Source organism: Anser anser, assembly GCF_964211835.1.
Source record: "Anser anser genome assembly, chromosome: 3".
Lineage (NCBI taxonomy): Eukaryota > Metazoa > Chordata > Aves > Anseriformes > Anatidae > Anser > Anser anser.
In genome coordinates this window covers 15935128-15950878 of record NC_139722.1, presented here as the reverse complement: position 1 = coordinate 15950878, position 15751 = coordinate 15935128, and the positions used below count along the sequence as shown (strand labels likewise).

General features: G+C 50.1%; 1 protein-coding gene across 3 annotated transcripts in view; it reads left to right on the top strand.

Annotated features, from left to right (window-relative positions):
* The first annotated feature begins 623 nt into the window (after positions 1-623).
* Positions 624-15751, top strand: part of HPCAL1 (hippocalcin like 1) — a 56816-nt gene continuing 41688 nt past the window's right edge. For 2 of the 3 annotated variants that reach the window (XM_083827692.1, XM_083827693.1), the window contains exons 1-2: positions 625-918; positions 15603-15649. The gene's annotated coding sequence lies outside the window, so the exon portion shown is untranslated. Of the gene's footprint in view, positions 919-15602; positions 15650-15751 lie in introns of all 3 variants that reach the window. The other variant, XM_083827696.1, reaches the window with a different exon arrangement.

Sequence of the window (15751 nt, the reverse complement as noted above, 5' to 3'; positions counted from 1 at the left end):
TAGGGCCTAGTGCAAGATGGTGCCACGGTGGGGTGGCTGTTTGTCTGTTTGGGGGTTAAAAATAGGGGATGGGATGGGAAGGGAAGGGAAGGGAAGGGAAGGGAAGGGAAGGGAAGGGAAGGGAAGGGAAGGGAAGGGAAGGGAAGGGAAGGGAAGGGAAGGGAAGGGAAGGGAAGGGAAGGGAAGGGAAGAAGTAAAAGGGGAAAGGAAAGGAAAGGAAAGGAAAGGAAAGGAAAGGAAAGGAAGGAAAGGAAAGGAAAGGAAAGGAAAGGAAAAAGAGGAAAAGAGGAAAAGAGGAAAAGAAAAAGAAAAAGAAAAAGAAAAAGAAAAAGAAAAAGAAAAAGAAAAAGAAAAAGAAAAAGAAAAAGAAAAAGAAAAAGAAAAAGAAAAAGAAAAAGAAAAAGAAGGAAAAACGAAGGAAACTAAAAGGAAAGGGGAAAAGAAGAAGGAAAGAAGGAGGAAAAAAAGAGGGAAAGAAAAGGGGAAAAAAATGAAGTGCAGGGAAAGGAAAGAAGAAGGAAAGAGAAAGAAAGGGGAAAACCACCCAAACTTTCTCCCAGCCGCGGCCCCTCCCGCAGCTCCCCGCGGTGCGGTGCCGGCCCCGCACTTCCTGCCCGGGGGGGGCGGCCCCAAATGGCGGCGGCCGCGGGCGGGCGGCCCCGCGGGACCCAGCGCGCTCCGCCCCCGGCGCTGCCGAGCCGCTGCCCCGGCGGGGAGCGGAGCCCCGTGGCTGGCTCCTGGCGGTCCCTCGGCGGCGGCTCCTTCCTCCCCGTCCCTCCTCCTCCTCCTCCTCCTCCTCCTCCGTCCCTCCCCGCCGAGCGCCTCCCGCTCATTTCCTCTTTTTCCTCGCCGCCGCTCCGCAGGCGTGCGGCTCGCCCGGGAGGAGCTCGCCGGCAGCCGCCGAGGGGGGACCCCCGGGTAAGGCAGGGGTGGGTTTGGGCGGAGGGGGGGGGGGGGGGGGTGGATTTGGGGGGAAAAGGGAGGGAGATTCGGGGGATTTGGGTCCCGCTTTCCTCACGCCCCCATCCCCCGGTGGCAGCGCCCGGCTGGCGGCAGCCCCGCGGAGGGGCCGGGAGGGTGTCGGTGTGTCCGTCCGTGGGTCCGTCCGTGTGTCCGTCCGTGGGTCCGTCCGTGTCTGTCCGTCCGTGTCTGTCCGTCCGTGTGCCCGCGGCCCCTCCCGCAGCGCTGGGGGGAGGCTGCGGGGCTGGCTGCGGCGGCGGGTTAATGGTTCACCCGGCGAAGTTCCCGCCGGCCGAGCCTCGCAGGGCGCTTCTGAGTCAACTCCCTGAAATCCGGACTTCCTATTTGCCACCTCCTCCAGCGGCCCCTCTCGAAATAAAAGCCCTCCGGCCTCCGGGGAAGAGGCTCCGGGGCTCGCTGCCTGCTCCCCGGGGAGATGGAGGCCGGCTGGGGGGGGCCGGGGTCACCCCAGTGCCCCCCCCTGCCCTGGACGGGCTCTGCACCCGCAAGGATTTGCGAGCGACTTTCTGCTCGGATAAGTTTCTGCGGGGTTTGGGGGGAAAAAAAAAGGTCGCGTAACGCGGCATCCGAAATGAAAGGTCTGCCGGGGAGAGCAGCTGGCTGCTCGGTAGCTCCGTGTCTCCTGCTGGCAGCTGGATAATCTGCTCCTTTATGGCAAATTCCCTTTTTTTTTTTTTTTTCCTGCAGTGATACTTAGAGGTGAGCACTGGAACCGAACGTTATGCCGTAGTCCCATTCACAAATGCAAGCGCGGTAGGGACGTGGAGTTTTCTCTGCGGGGAAAACAAGGGAGGAAGCAATTATTCCCCCCCCCAAAATATTCTGCAGTTTTCCCATTCGGAGCCGTTTGCTGTTGGCTGCGGGTTCCAGGGCTCCTCTTGCCTGAGACGAAGCCCTGGGGACGTGTCAGTTACCCTGAAAGCACTGCTCTGGGTGGGGAGCCCAGCTCGGTGCCGTGCATCCCGCGGTGGGGTCGGGGAGCGCATCGCACCTCCCTCCTCCTGCCTCCGCTCCTCCTCGAGAGCCCATCGAGGGAGAGGGTCCGACAGCAGCTGGCTGCCTTTGGTTCCACCCCGAGCTGTGAGGCTCGGAAAAAAGGGAGGTAATCCATCCACAGCTTCGCTGAGGTTAGATGGAGAGATACCGGCCAGCCCGTTGCCTCTTTGCGCCACCTGTTTTCTTCTCTTTGTTTTTGCCCTAAATGCAATGTTGGTCTCTGCGTATAACTGTAGGAAACCCGGGGGGGGGGTGCCACTATAGGACGGGTGTCGCAATGCTGGCAGCAGCTCTGCTCTGGTGTCAGCTGTGCCAGCCAAAAAAGTGCTTTTTGTTGGCACGGCTTCGTCTGTTCGGGGAGGCGATGGAGGCAGCGTTGAGAAGAATTCGTCCAGCTGTAGCGGGGGGGATTCACTGCTACATCTGGATGCTCGTAACTTGTCAGCCTAGAGGAGCATCTCTGCTCGGGCTGTCAGGGCAGGCAGCTCGGCATCGGGCAGCTCCTGCTGCCCAAATTCGGGGGCACAACTCTATAAAAAGGAAAAAAAAAAAAAGAAGCATGCGATCTGTGATTAGAAGTGGTTGCGATTAAAAGTGTTCACGCAGCATGATTTATTGTGTTTTCCAAGCAAGACAATACTCTTTTCAGTGCTGATTGCGTTGCCTCGAGTGAGACAGGAATGCTGGTAGACCAAGTGGGCGATCTAATTTAAAATTCTATATTATAGGCTTCTTTTCTTGCTTGTAGTGACATGAGGCTTTAAGGAATGAGGTTGTGCTGTCTGTGCGTGCGAGATGCACTGATACTCACGGGAAGAGGATCGCTCACTCTTGCAGAGCGGCTGGTCTTCCCTTCAGACATGACTCTTAGGTCAGAACCAGTAACAAATGCAATATGTTTTCCAGTGAATTTAAGAAAAACAGACTTTTTTTTTTTAATATGTTTTTTTCTCTTCTTCCTAGTATGCTTCCCATAGTGTTTGTGTGTGGGACCTGTTTCTGCGTTCACTGTCTCTGTTAGAAAATAGTTGCAGTGCCCAACTTGAGTATCTTCGTGGGGCTTAACTCAAACCGAAGTTAATTTCTGTTGGCAAGAGGTGATTTATCGTAGCTCATGTTGACTGTATTGTGTGGGATCCTACGCCATTGGTTTCGGGAGGATTTGCTCTTGCGAAATCGTTGGGTTTTAGCTTTAATGAGCAGAAAATGTTTTAAATCAATGTCTGAAATTTCCGTCGTTCCAATAATCCTCTACCAGCCCCGAGCGTATAACAAATGCAAACAATTATCTTCACCTTATCAGCCTTTTGGTGAATAAAAGCCTTCACGGGTCGGTTGTGTTCTGCTAACCTACTAATTAACTCATTGATTTCTGCATTTCTTGACTTTCCCAGATAAATATCTGCCTATTGTCACGCTCCAGTGGCAAAGTCATCATGAATCTTTAAACAATGGGGCCAAATACTCCACGAAGGAGCTCCTGCTTCTTTTAGCAGTGAGGAGACTAAATTCTTCAGCCGAATCTCCCGGAAGCGTTAGCTTTCTGGAAGTTCAGTGTCAATGACTTGGAGACCCGTAGGATCCACCACGCGATGAATTATGCATTCCCTTGCCTTGTCCGTGCTGGAATTAGAAGGCAGGAGCCGAGAGGCCGGATCCAGCTCATAATCTGAGAAATATTGCACTTCTCCTGGACCGCATTGCATGAAATACGCCATTATCAGTAAGAAATGCTGCTTGTAATTAGCGTAGTGGGTTTGTAGGTACACGGGGATAACCAGGGCGGAAGAGCTGGCAAACGGTGCTTTGTGGCTATTCAATCCACACGCCCGGGAGGGGTGTTTCTTTTTAAAGTCAAAGAAAGAAGCAAGGAGTTTAATGAATTCTCCTTGGTGGTTTCTGTTCGTTGAGAAAACCTGCATTGGCAATATTTTGTGCAAAGGATGCCAGGTACAACCTGGTCGGCTTTTCTCTTCTCTTGCACAGTCAATCGTTTTTCCCGATGATCGCACTACTTATTTTGAGCAAAGTAGTCTACTTCAAATCTGTCCGGGGAAAAAAGCAGGACCAAAACTTAGATGAGCTGTAGTAGCATACAGTTAATATGCCATCTTTTGAGACCTTTGATTTTTTGGGGTGATTTTTACAAATACAATTTTAGGAGGCCCTCTTTTCTGCCCAGTCTTTCCAAAGGGGATAAGGCTGGCTGAATGGGAAATGGTGCAGCCAGATAAATGGACACTTGCCAGTATTTTGGTTGCTGTCGTCTTAACATCTTCAGAAAGGTGTTTGAGGTTGATGGCAAGCCTTCAAAACTCTGTCCGTGTTGGAGAACACTGGATCTGGGTGACAGGGACGTCTGGAGACTTCGAGGGTGGGAGGCTGAATATCAGCAGCATGGTTTGCACCTACAGAGATGCTTGCTGGAAATGAGGCGTACCGAGATCCTGATGGGTGTGCCAGGAGCCACGGCCGAACACAGGCATCTGCTTTTGCAATTTGATTGTGTTTTTGTTTCAGACAATGTGTTTATCTAACCCGTGTACTAGTCAGAGTGGCAAAAGTGTTTGTTTTTGATTCCCCAGCCATGCAGCATGCCAGCATCGGGAACATAATTCCCACCAGTGGAAGTGCAGGAAACATTTTGTAGTGAATGCCGGGGGAGAGGGAGTGAGTACGTGTGTGCTCTTGTGCAAATGCCAAACACTCGTGTTCTGAAGGAATTACGAGCATTGCTTTTGACTGTGATGGATAGTGTAGCTTGGGCATGGGCTGAGGAAATACGTCTTGCTGATGCTTGGAAGTCAGCACGTGGCTCCTGCAAAGTCATTTTAGCATAGGTGGGGGTGGCAGAGGTGGGAGGAGGGTGAGGAAAAAAAGCCAGCTGGGGGCCAGGAGCGGGCGGCACGGGGGTGCTGCGAGGCGTGCTTCTAATTCACCTCTGCCCCACACAGCCCGGCGTGTCTGCGCGGAATGGATGCTTTTCATTGCTCCGAGGTGGCAGGCTTTTTTTCCCTATTTTTTTTTTCTAAAGGGCATTGTGAGCAGGATTCTCTCTTCTTGGCAGCGCTCCCGTTGTGCGAAGGGAGAGAGCTTGCTGCTGCTGGTCGTGCTGCGGCTAGCCACTGCCGGAGCAGTTCGCACTGGCAGGGCATCCTTTGCTTTTTCTATTTATACAGGCTTTTTTTTTTTTTTTCTGGCAGGTAAATGGTGTTTCTCGAAAGGTCTCATTTTGTATGTCGTAGAAGAAAGCTTATCCTGGGGGAGCGAAGCAAACTTCAGCTTGGAGGCCGGGGAGCAGTTTGGGGCTGATTGAAGGAGCTGCGTGCGTGCGTGCGAGAGGGGAGTGGGAGTCAGCAGGGAGGACGTTGTGCACGCACAGCCAGCTGCACGGAGCTTAATTATTAAATGTGCGCTCGAAAGAAAGCAAGCAGAGAGCAAGCACACTTCACGGTGCTTCGGAAAGGGCCTAGAAGCGACATCTGTTAAATATATTAGAAGACACTGGAAAACCCTTTATCCCCTTCACCAGAGCTGAAGGGAACTCAGCAGCTTAAAACTTTGGCTTGGGAGCAGCCGCCTGGAAGGAGCTGCCTGGCCAGGCAGCATCGCAGGCAGCTTCGTTTCCAAATCCTCCCTGCAGAGTGGCCACAGGGCCAGCCTGGAGCAAGCTGGGGCTTTTGCTCCTGCTGTTGCCTCCAGCTCCCAGTCTGAGTGTCTTCTGAAATGGTTAATACCCCTCTGTTTGTGCCACTGCTTGGTTTTAGTTTCCTCTCCTTGGTATCTGCCCTTGTAATGCTCTTGTGAAGAGATGGCTACAGTTGCTGCTCGGAGGAGAGGGAAGAAGAAAGTGGAATCAGCATAAAAGGCTCTCGGTGATTAGGCACGGCTTTGATTTTTGCTGGGCTGAGTTTTATCGCTCTTGAGTTAATACATGTCAGGTTTGCTTCAGAGCGATGCTGAGGAGCTTTCCAGAAAACCGATGATCCTTTGTGTAGGGGTTTATTTTTAAAAAAAAAAGCACTTCCACAAAATAAAAAAGGGGTTGGAAATGCAGATACTTCGGTCACCGTTTTGTGACCAATCCTCGAAAGCCAGCACCCTGTAAATGGGAAGGAACATGTGCCTGTGTCAACCCTCTCTGCTGTCTGTGTGCAGGAAGGCCTTGGTGGTTACATCCAGCAGAGGAGTGCAGTGAGGAGGGGTAACAAACCAAGGCTGGCACTGCAAGGCGTACGTAAGGAGCCTAATTCCCCAAATCCCATGGCAAAAGTGAGGAGTCTCGTTCCCCGTGGCTTAGGCTTGATGTGGAGTAAACCCACCGAGGTGGGAAGGTCTTCTGCAGCTGGCCAACTCGTTCATGTTGGCTCTGGTGCTGCTCAGTGGTGGGCGAGCTGGGGCTGGCCAGGGCTGGGCCTTTGGTGGCCACGGGGAGCCGTGCACAGGCCGTCGGGCACGGGCAAGAGCTTTGGTGGCCCACAGGGAAGGAAGGACGCGCTCCTCGGCACCAGGCCGGGCCAGGCCGGGGCTCTCCGCGGTTGTCAGGAGGTGGATCAGAGGGGTTTTACTTATTTATTTTTAAATGGAAATTGGATTTCATTCCAGCTGAGGGTAATTGGAGTTGTGGTGATGGTCTGAAAGCAAATGAGAGTGAGCTCTGTAGACTCCAGTCACAACTTTCTGTTCTGATATTGGCGTGCATCTTAAAACGGCGTTCGTCCCTAAATGTGGCCCTAACGCTGTTCCTAAGAGCTGCACGTCTCTCAGGCGATACACAAAGTAAGGGAAGACTGCTGTCCAGTTTGAATTTGTCCCTCAGACCCCATCTCATCGCTGCAGGGATGCCCAGGAGCTGTGGGCAGGCTTGTGTGGTCAGGCTGGTGCCCCTGGGGAGCCTTCCTCCTCCTGCTCAGGTGGCAACCAGCGACAGCTGCCCGGTCACTTTCCAGCAGCCGAGTTCTTTCCCTGTTTGGGAAGGAGCATCTCTGATCCCAAGAGTCTCTCACTGCTCAGCCAGGAGGAGCAGAGGAGACTTTGCAGGAGATGACTGCCCATTGCTGAAGACTGTTGTGGTCCTGTTGGGTTCTCAGGAATTGACGGGGTGGGGACTCTCCTGGCAGAATGGTGGGGAGGCACGTTTCTCGCAAAAATGCTCCACATTACTTGCTCCAGGGGTTCACGAAAGCATTTCAAAAAGTTCTATTCTTGTTCTACTGCAGGTTGAGCTGTATGCATATAGGCTGGCCTAGTTAGTATGTCTCCTCGGGGGCATTTAACCAGAGTGTGTGCTGGCGTAACAGCCATTATATGGAAATATAAAGCATCAGTGGCCTCTAAGTATCTCCAAGGGTAGCACTGTTCCCCTTGCTCTCCATGCGATTGTACTCTCCATCTCTTGTCCTTTGCCTGGGGAGTCTCCCTCCCAGAAAACCTATGGGAGCAGGCACTGGGCTCGCTGCCACCTGGGTGTATGATGGTGTTTGTGAGAAGCCTGTGGCTTCTGGTTGAAGCTTGTCAAGATGGTCTCAAGTTGCACCAGGGGTGTTTAGTTTGGACATTAATAAGAATTTCTTTACGGAGAGGGTGGTGAAGCATTGGAAGGGACTGCGCGAGGAAGTGGTGGAGTCCCCATGCCCGGAGGTACTCAAGAGATGTATGGATGTGGCACAGGATTTAGTGATGGGACTCGGTAGGTCAGGTTGATGGTTTGACTTGATGAAATTAAAGGTCTTTTCTAACACGGATAGTTCTATGATTCTATGATGCAGGATGTGAAGGGCTGAGGTACCCATCTGTTACCACTGCACACTTTTTATCCCATGCCAGCTGCCCAGGGCCCCACTACCCTGTGTGGAGGAGCTGCTGCTGTAGCTGGTGGAGAAGGAGCAAGTCCTCCCATCACCCTGTGCCCCGGCATTGCTCTCCTCCTTGTGCTGCCGGGGACCGTGCTGGTCCCTCTCCTCCACTGTCACTTTTCCAAGCTCACCGTGCTGTCAGCGTTGTGCCAGAGGGACAGCAGGCTCCTGCTTACTGCTGTTAGGCTCAGTTCAAACCTGAGCTTGGCCACAAGGTTTCTGAACATCAGTCAGAAGTGGATGCAGTGAAAAAAAACACCCGACCAGAGCGGCAGTGTTGACAAGTCCCAAAGCACAGACTTCAAGGTGGTCTCCCATCAGGTGCCAGGCTTCATGCAGGTCATGGCTCCCACCAAATCTCCCTCAGTGAGATCCCACCAAATCATGGATCACACCAAATCTCCCCAGTACGAAGATAGGGGACTTCAGTGCTGTCACCTGCGTGTCCCCATGGCTCTTGGGAAGGGCATCACCCGGCTGCGTGAGCCCCATCTCCACATCCCCAAACAAGGCACCTGGAGGTGGGACAGCCTGTGCCGAGGTGTGCCGTGGGGTGAGGGCAGCAGACAAGCAGAGAAACCCTTCGGCCTCATGCTCACATTGATGTTTTACAGTCTGTAAGGCCATGATGGAAGTATACAGCAAGTTCTGTTCTTAAAGCTGCTTTTCTGGCTCTCTGGAGGGTTAGCGAGCCACCGGTGCCTCTGGTTTTTGCTTTGCTTTCAAGGTGGTTTTCCCCTTGTAATTATAAAGGCAAGAATGTATAATTTTTAAAATGAACAAATGATCTGTCCAGGAGCACTAGTTTGTGATGAACCCAATTTAAACTCAGCTGCGTATTCCACAACTGGAGAGTGCAGGGAATCTGCATTTTTATGTAGCATAAAATAGCCTGAGTATGCAGAGGCGGTTAAGGTTATATGCAGCACCACACCTGTACCATAACAGCATCGATCATTGTAATTTGTTTTTTGAATAAATTTGTGCTTCATTCAGTCCTTGGAAACTTTCTGAACTCTTTCAACTACTGCTGCGTTGCATCTCTTCACCCAATATCTTAGCTGATGCAAATTTGCAATCTCCTTTAATAAAACTCAGTTGACACTGTGCCCTGTGTGTCTGCTAAAATAAGATTTGCTAAGCAGCTACCTCCCTTCCCATGACCTCCCCTATTTTCTCCATTCCTCCCAAGTCTGTATAGTGTAACTTGAATATAATGTTTAGTTTAGAGCATCCTGTGAAGAAGGGAAATGCAAATGAAAAGCAAGACTGAAAGGGGAAGACGGAGATAAACTTCCCGGGCAATGAATGTGCAGTGACATAATTCTGTTAACTGTATTGGGAAAAAGTTGAAAAGAGGAAATAGGGTAGATAATTGAATAGTTGGCACTGTTCTGTCCCCAGCTGCCTACATCCTTTTTAGTTGTCAGCTGATCACTTGTGTCCAAGCACGACCAGGCAGTGTGTGGCATCTGTCAGTAGTGGTTTTTGGGGGGGAAAAAAGAAAGGAAAGAAACTCTGCAGCTCAGAAAGAGAAAAATATTTAATTGCAAATAATTTATCTTGTTCTGACGCTTTAAATTAGATTTAATAAAATTCAATGTGTTTAGTCGCAGTAGAGTATTAGAATTTCCATACCTTCCTTCCCTCCTTTTATATGCACGCAGCTTCTCTGGGAATTGAGTGCAGTTTGTGAACTTACACAACTTAGTTTGGGAAGCAAATACACGATAACATCAACTTACCCAGCTTGGCTTCCAGTCTTAGCTCTGGTGCTGCCCTGAAAAAGCCTTCCTTGCCTTTGAATTTGTAAAGCTTCCGTATGCCGTTGTGCTTTCCTTTGTGTTGCTTGTGTGGAAAGCAAGTTCAGGATGTGTTTAATAAGCTGAATAGTTTTTCTTGCATGAAACTGGGCTAAGGGCTGCAAATGCTGATTACTCGATGACTTGGAGAGGTATTTGTATGGCATCCTCATTGCTGTGGAGTGGGTACAGTCATCCTTGGTGGCCAACTTGTGAGCGTTGACCTTGGCAGGATGTAAGCGAGCTAAATACGACGCCTAACACAAACATGCAATCTTCATCTTTTGGTTGAAGTGAGCAAAACTCCTCTGAGCCAAGGGAATTGCAGCTGCCTCCGGTGAGATTACTGTGGTGCTGTGCAGTCTGTTGGCATGCAGGTTTTCCCTTTGCATGGGCTTTCTGTTTTCCTTGGTTCCCCTGTCGTCCTCCCGAGCCTGGCACGGGCGATTGTTTGTGTTGCGATAGCATCAGCCGGAGATAAGATTCTTGCAGCGCACACTTCAGGCTGTTCTTCACCCCGTGCTTTAACCACTCCAGCGCAGCTGTGTTCAATAAATAAACCTTCGAGGATGCTCGGAGCGTGGCTTTTTGGAGGTGGAACAACAGTAACTCACACCAGACCTCGTTTTCTACCAATTTAGGTGCAAGCTTTTTGGTTTATATGGGAAGTGCCTGCGCTGTTAAGAGTACTCCAGCACAGCAGACGTGCAGTGGAGCGTGGTTGGGTGGCTTGGGCTATTAAAACTTCACAATAAAAATGAAGGTGATGGATGGGGTCACCTCACAGGACTTTTGTGACCGCTGTGCTCCCAGCTGCGATGTTTCACAGTGAGGCATGGTGCTCCTGCTGGAGTTGGAGCATGAGCCGCAGGCAAGGTCTTCCAGACAGAGAGGTGGGTCCCGTCCTCACCTGGAGAGCTGGCATCTGAGCACACAGGTAGACAACTTGCCACGCTGTCAGGGCTTGTTGGCTCACCCAGTGTACCCGAATGCCAAAGGAAACCCAAGCAAAGCAGCGTGCCAGGGCAGAGATGACACCTCCAAGCCCAGCAGCCCCACTCTCCCTGTTGTTTTTAGCGATACGACATTCACGTTTCTTGTCTGCCTTCTCTGCTGAGAGGTGCACCTGGCTTTCCCCCCACTCCACCGCCACTGCAGGTTAAGTTCACGAAGCAGTCTCAGGATGGCTCCGTGGGTAGCTGTAGGTACCGGTGATGCTGCAAGGTGCTGCAGGTGGCACAAATTTGGGTTGGAAAGCTGTCCAAATCATCCGCAGAGGGAGAAAGCCTGAAGGGAGAGAGCTAGCAGGAGGTGGACATCTGAAGACGCAGGCTGCTTTACAGCATGAGAAATCAAAGTAGCCTGGGAAGCCAGGCCTGCTCAGGCGGTAGGTGCATGAGGAGAGCACACAAGGAACGTTTTGTTCTCCTCCCCATTGCTGCTGCCTGCTGCACGCGGTGCTTGGGGTTTCCTTCATGCTCTGCCTGCCATCTGGCTCGGATCCGCCTTCCGAAAAGCTGTGCTCAGCTGCAGTAACCATGGGGAGCTTTCACTGAGAATTTTTGGGTTGTGGGATGGGTGTTTGCCTCGGTGTATGCACCCAGGTTGGTGTGTGCAAGTTGAGATGCACTGGTGGTATGGTCATGGTGAAGGCTGAAACAGGGATGGGACCCATGTCCTCTCTGCTGCCAGGACTGGTGGGCTTGTGGCTGGGCTTTAAGGAGTGAAATTCAACCTCCAACTTAGCCATACGCTCCTGCGGTGCGCCAGGGGATGCTGCCGGGTCTCCATATATCAATTTTCCATTGTAGTGCTCTTGTGGGGCTGTTGCAAGCACACAGCTTAGGTGAAGCGGTGATGGGAGAGGTGCCGGTAGCAGCATCCGAAGCGGAGGAAGGAGGGACGGTGCTTCAGTCTCCTGAAACACAACGGAAATTCCTCTGAGCAGTACCAGCCCCTCAGGGGACATACAGGCTGAGGTATATCCGCACCACAGTCAGGGCAGGATATTGGAGAGAACTCCTGAATTAGCTTTTAAATGAGCCTAAATCTGTAGCGGTAGCAGCCTGGAGCTCGGTACGGGCTGCAAAACCTGCCCAGGAGCCAAGGAGAATCAGCCTGCAGCAGGCCAGCTGGGAGCTGTGAGTACTGTGAGCAGTGTGAGTGATCCCCGGGATTTAGGTGGGTTGGAAATGAGCCTGGGGAGCGAAAATCCTCCGACAGACAGGGGGAAGTGACTGACTCCTCTTATTTGATCTACGGGCGTCAAAGAAAACAAAGCAACCTGGCGGATAGAGCCCTCTGAGAGTTTCCTCACACTGTAAAAAGAGGAAAAATAACGCAACACATTTTAATAAAACAGCAGATTCCGGCTGAAAAAGAAATTGTAAGTACGGGAGCACTGCTAACAGCACAGTGCCGGGGGTTATTTCCATGGCTATTTGCAGGCAGGCGACACCGTTCACAAACAGGGCAACGTTAATATCAGTATTGATTTTTCTTAATGCAGTTATGAAAGCTGAACTTTGGAGGTGTGGGTGGGCACCGTCAGCGATCGGCACTGAGATTAATCAAGAACAACATCAGGCAGAGGGAAACGAAGGGAAATTCCAACCGAGCAGGGTGAGAGGGTGGCCATTAGAGGAGGAGAAGTACCCACAACACTTGAGGCTTCTCCGTTGTGTAGAAAGAAACCTGCTCCGTATATAATGTCTGAGAAATGAAGGAATGGAAAAAGGTCAAATTCAACTTGGAAGCTTGAGGCCAAAAGGAAAAAAAAAGGTGTGTACAGCCGTGTTGGTGCAAGCTAAGGCAAGTCCGAGCGCACTGCAGGAGACGGCTCAGGTGGATGACTGCAGGCTGGATGGGGCTTTGGGCAACCTGGTGTGGTGGGAGGTGTTCCTGCCCATGGCAGGGGGTTGGAATTAGATGGGCTTTAAGGTCCCTTCCAACCCAAACCGCTCTGTGATTCTGTGTCTCCTCCTCCTTAAGCTTTCTCCTGACAGCTCTGAAAATAGTAGATGGATGCACTCGCCTCTTCCTGCCCAGCCTCCAAAAGTTACTGACATCTCTTCCTTTAATTCTGCTTTGTAATTGAATTTCTGCCATAAGTTGCTTCTGCTAATTCAATTATACCTTACTTTTAATTGGCAGTGGATTTAAATACTTCTTGTGTTGTTAACACAGAGATTAACATGTGTTGGGCAGTTAGCCTCTACTCCACCAGGCTGGAACAAAGGTTTTGGGTGATTATAAGCATCCTTTTTTTTTTTTTCCCCCCGAAGTCTTTGGAATGCAAAAATGTAGGTAAGGGCTGGAAAATGGTATTTCTTTTGAACATATAAATGCAGCCAAACAGTCTTGGTGCACTATTCCATAAGGTCTGTTGAATGTGACATGCAGGGGGAAGGCACGGTACTTTGTACCAGCACCACAGAAGAGAAATAAGAAGTGCTTCTGGGTTGTCTCCTCTTCTGCCAGTGACCTGGTCCAGTTCTTATGTTGTCTTTCCATTGGGTTTCATTGGGTCAGCAGCTTGCAGTGATTTTAACATCCATTCTGGTAAAAAATGGGAATAGGTTTTCTTCCTAAGATGTTGAAGCTAGAATTCTTTATTTAAATGCTCGTATTGCTGCCAGCGTGCAACATTTGTGAGTGCCTGCCTGGCCATCTCAAGAGCAATAGAAACTTTTGTGAAGTCCTGATCTTCCTTCCTGTGAGCAGAAGACTGATGGAGTTAACATCTGCACAGAAAGGGGAAGATACCGGCATAAAATAGGAAAAGAACCATTTAAGAAGCACTCACATAAGGTTTATTACTATTATTATTATTTTTCCTTCCAGATTCTCTAGCCCGTAGGGAAGGGTTTGTATATAATATAATCCTCCAGCTGCTAGAAGGACATGTGTAGGAGGGTTGGGTCTTAAGTAGAGGCTGGTCAACCAGCACCACCAGTGATGGGGCCAGAGGGCACGTCCAAAGGGTGGCTGGTGGCCCCCGGTCCAGCAGGATGCTCTGACCTCGCAGCCGTGCCAGTTGTCTCTTTCTCATGATTTGTGGAAAGAGCCTGATTTTAACAGGCCGCTTGGCTTCAGTGCTTTTCAATTTCTTCGTGGTGACTATTTCTGAAGACCTGAAGAGAATTTGTGAGGTTCCCATAACTATGAGAAAGCAAAAATACAGTGCTGCATTTTTTAAAAAGGCGGAGATGGAATTACAGTGCAGCCTGATTTTTATCACAGGATTTTCCTGGAAGTTAATAAATTATTTCCTACCTAAGCATCTTCTGGGTGCTTATGAGTAACAGTCAGCATGGATTAGTCTGGAACAAATCATGTCAGACATGCTAATTGCCTTCTACAGCAGGGTAACTGGTTGTGTGGATAGCGGGAGAGCAGATGATACGATGTGCTTTGATCCTACTTGGGTTTTTGCCACTGCTCTGATATTGTCAAAAGGAAGCTACGGGAGAAAAAAAATGGTGAGCCTTTTGCCTTATGGTTGGTGCAAAGAAAGTGTGCTACTTACACTCCAGGCTTTGCTCTGGTATGTGGTCAAGCTGAGACAGGCGTTGGGTAGGGGTTTGCAGAGGTGGACCTCGTGGCTTGGGTCGGTATATTTATCAGCATTATAACCGATGCTTTTGGTACGGTATGGTGGAGACTCAACAGGTGGTGTCAAACTAGGGGAGGTTACCAGCACGTGGGAGAGGGGGTTAGATTGTCAACCAGCTTCGGACAAAACCAGAATATGAACTAAGAGAGTAAGAACGGGACCCAAAAGGAAAACTGGGAAGGAGTGGGTTTGTATGGTCTGGGGAGAAGACCAGGGAATGGCACAACGGGTTTGAAGTACATAGGAGACTGCTGCAAGGGGGCAAATATGAAACCTCTGCCCCATGTCTGTAGAAGGGGTAATGGTACCGCAAAATGAAGGAATTCCTACTTGTAGGGATGGCACACTGTTGAAGAAGAAGGCTTTGTTGATTTTTTGGTCCCTGTGGCAGGGGTTTTGCGTTGGGAAGACCAAATGTGTTACTTAGGGGTGGAGTGGAGCATCCAGAAGTAGGGTCCCAAGCCCAGCAGGGTATTTTTGGCAGAAGTTGTGGGGTTGCTGGGTCAGACAAGGGTCTCACAGGAAAGACAGAGGTGTGGTGTGTCTGGAGGCATCGGGCTGGAGGAGATGAGCAGTGGGGGAAAACGTGGATGGCTCTGTGGGATTTGAAGCGAGTCACTTGTTTTCGGTTGCCTGATCCACAGACTTTGGGAGATTACGAATCGCAGGAGCAGGTGAGCTCACTCCTGGTGCTCTTCTCTGTGACTTCTTAAGTGCTGGTGAACCACAGCATTCGTAGCTGGCAGATGCTGAAGGGATGCAAATTATTGTACTCTGCTTTTTCAAGAAGCATGCTCAACTGATAGAGAATTGATCCCTACCCTTTTAGAGCAGTGCTTAATGACTGTAGAAATCCTGAAATGGGCTTCCTCATATTTCAGTTCTTTTTCTCCTGTTTTCAGATCTTGGCACAACAGTGTTTTGAGGCATAAGCCAAGCAAACCTTTCCACCGTGGCATTTTGATATAATCGGAAGATGATTCTTGCCTATTTTGAAAGATGCGTTTTACAGAAAGATGAGTTCTGTGTTCTGTGAGTTTTACAAAAAGATGTTAGGCAGGCAGGATGGTTTTGGCAGATTTTTGAATGCCAGGAGAGTTTGCTGTCCAAATTTGAGTGAAATCTGTGCATTTTTCAGGACAAATACTAAAATGCAAATACAGGTGGTAAAGTTGCAGTTGTTGCTCAGTTTAGAGAAAAAATTGAACCAGAGTTTTTGCATGTTTAGACAAATTCTGATTTATTTTTCAGCAGGGAAAATTGGTCTGGAGAGAATAGGGTAAGAGATGGGAAGGTCGTTACTTAGAAGAAAACTAACATAAAGTATGTTTGCTTTGTGTTTTCTCCTTTCAGGCAATCGAGCCCTGCGGACTTTCTCTGAAGAGGTTCCAAGATAGGTGGTGAGTACTTTCCAGACCCTGCTCCTTTCAAGGCACGCGTTAAATGGGAACGACAGAAAATATAAAGCGTTGGCCTTTGTTGGTTGGGCAGCTGGCGCAGGA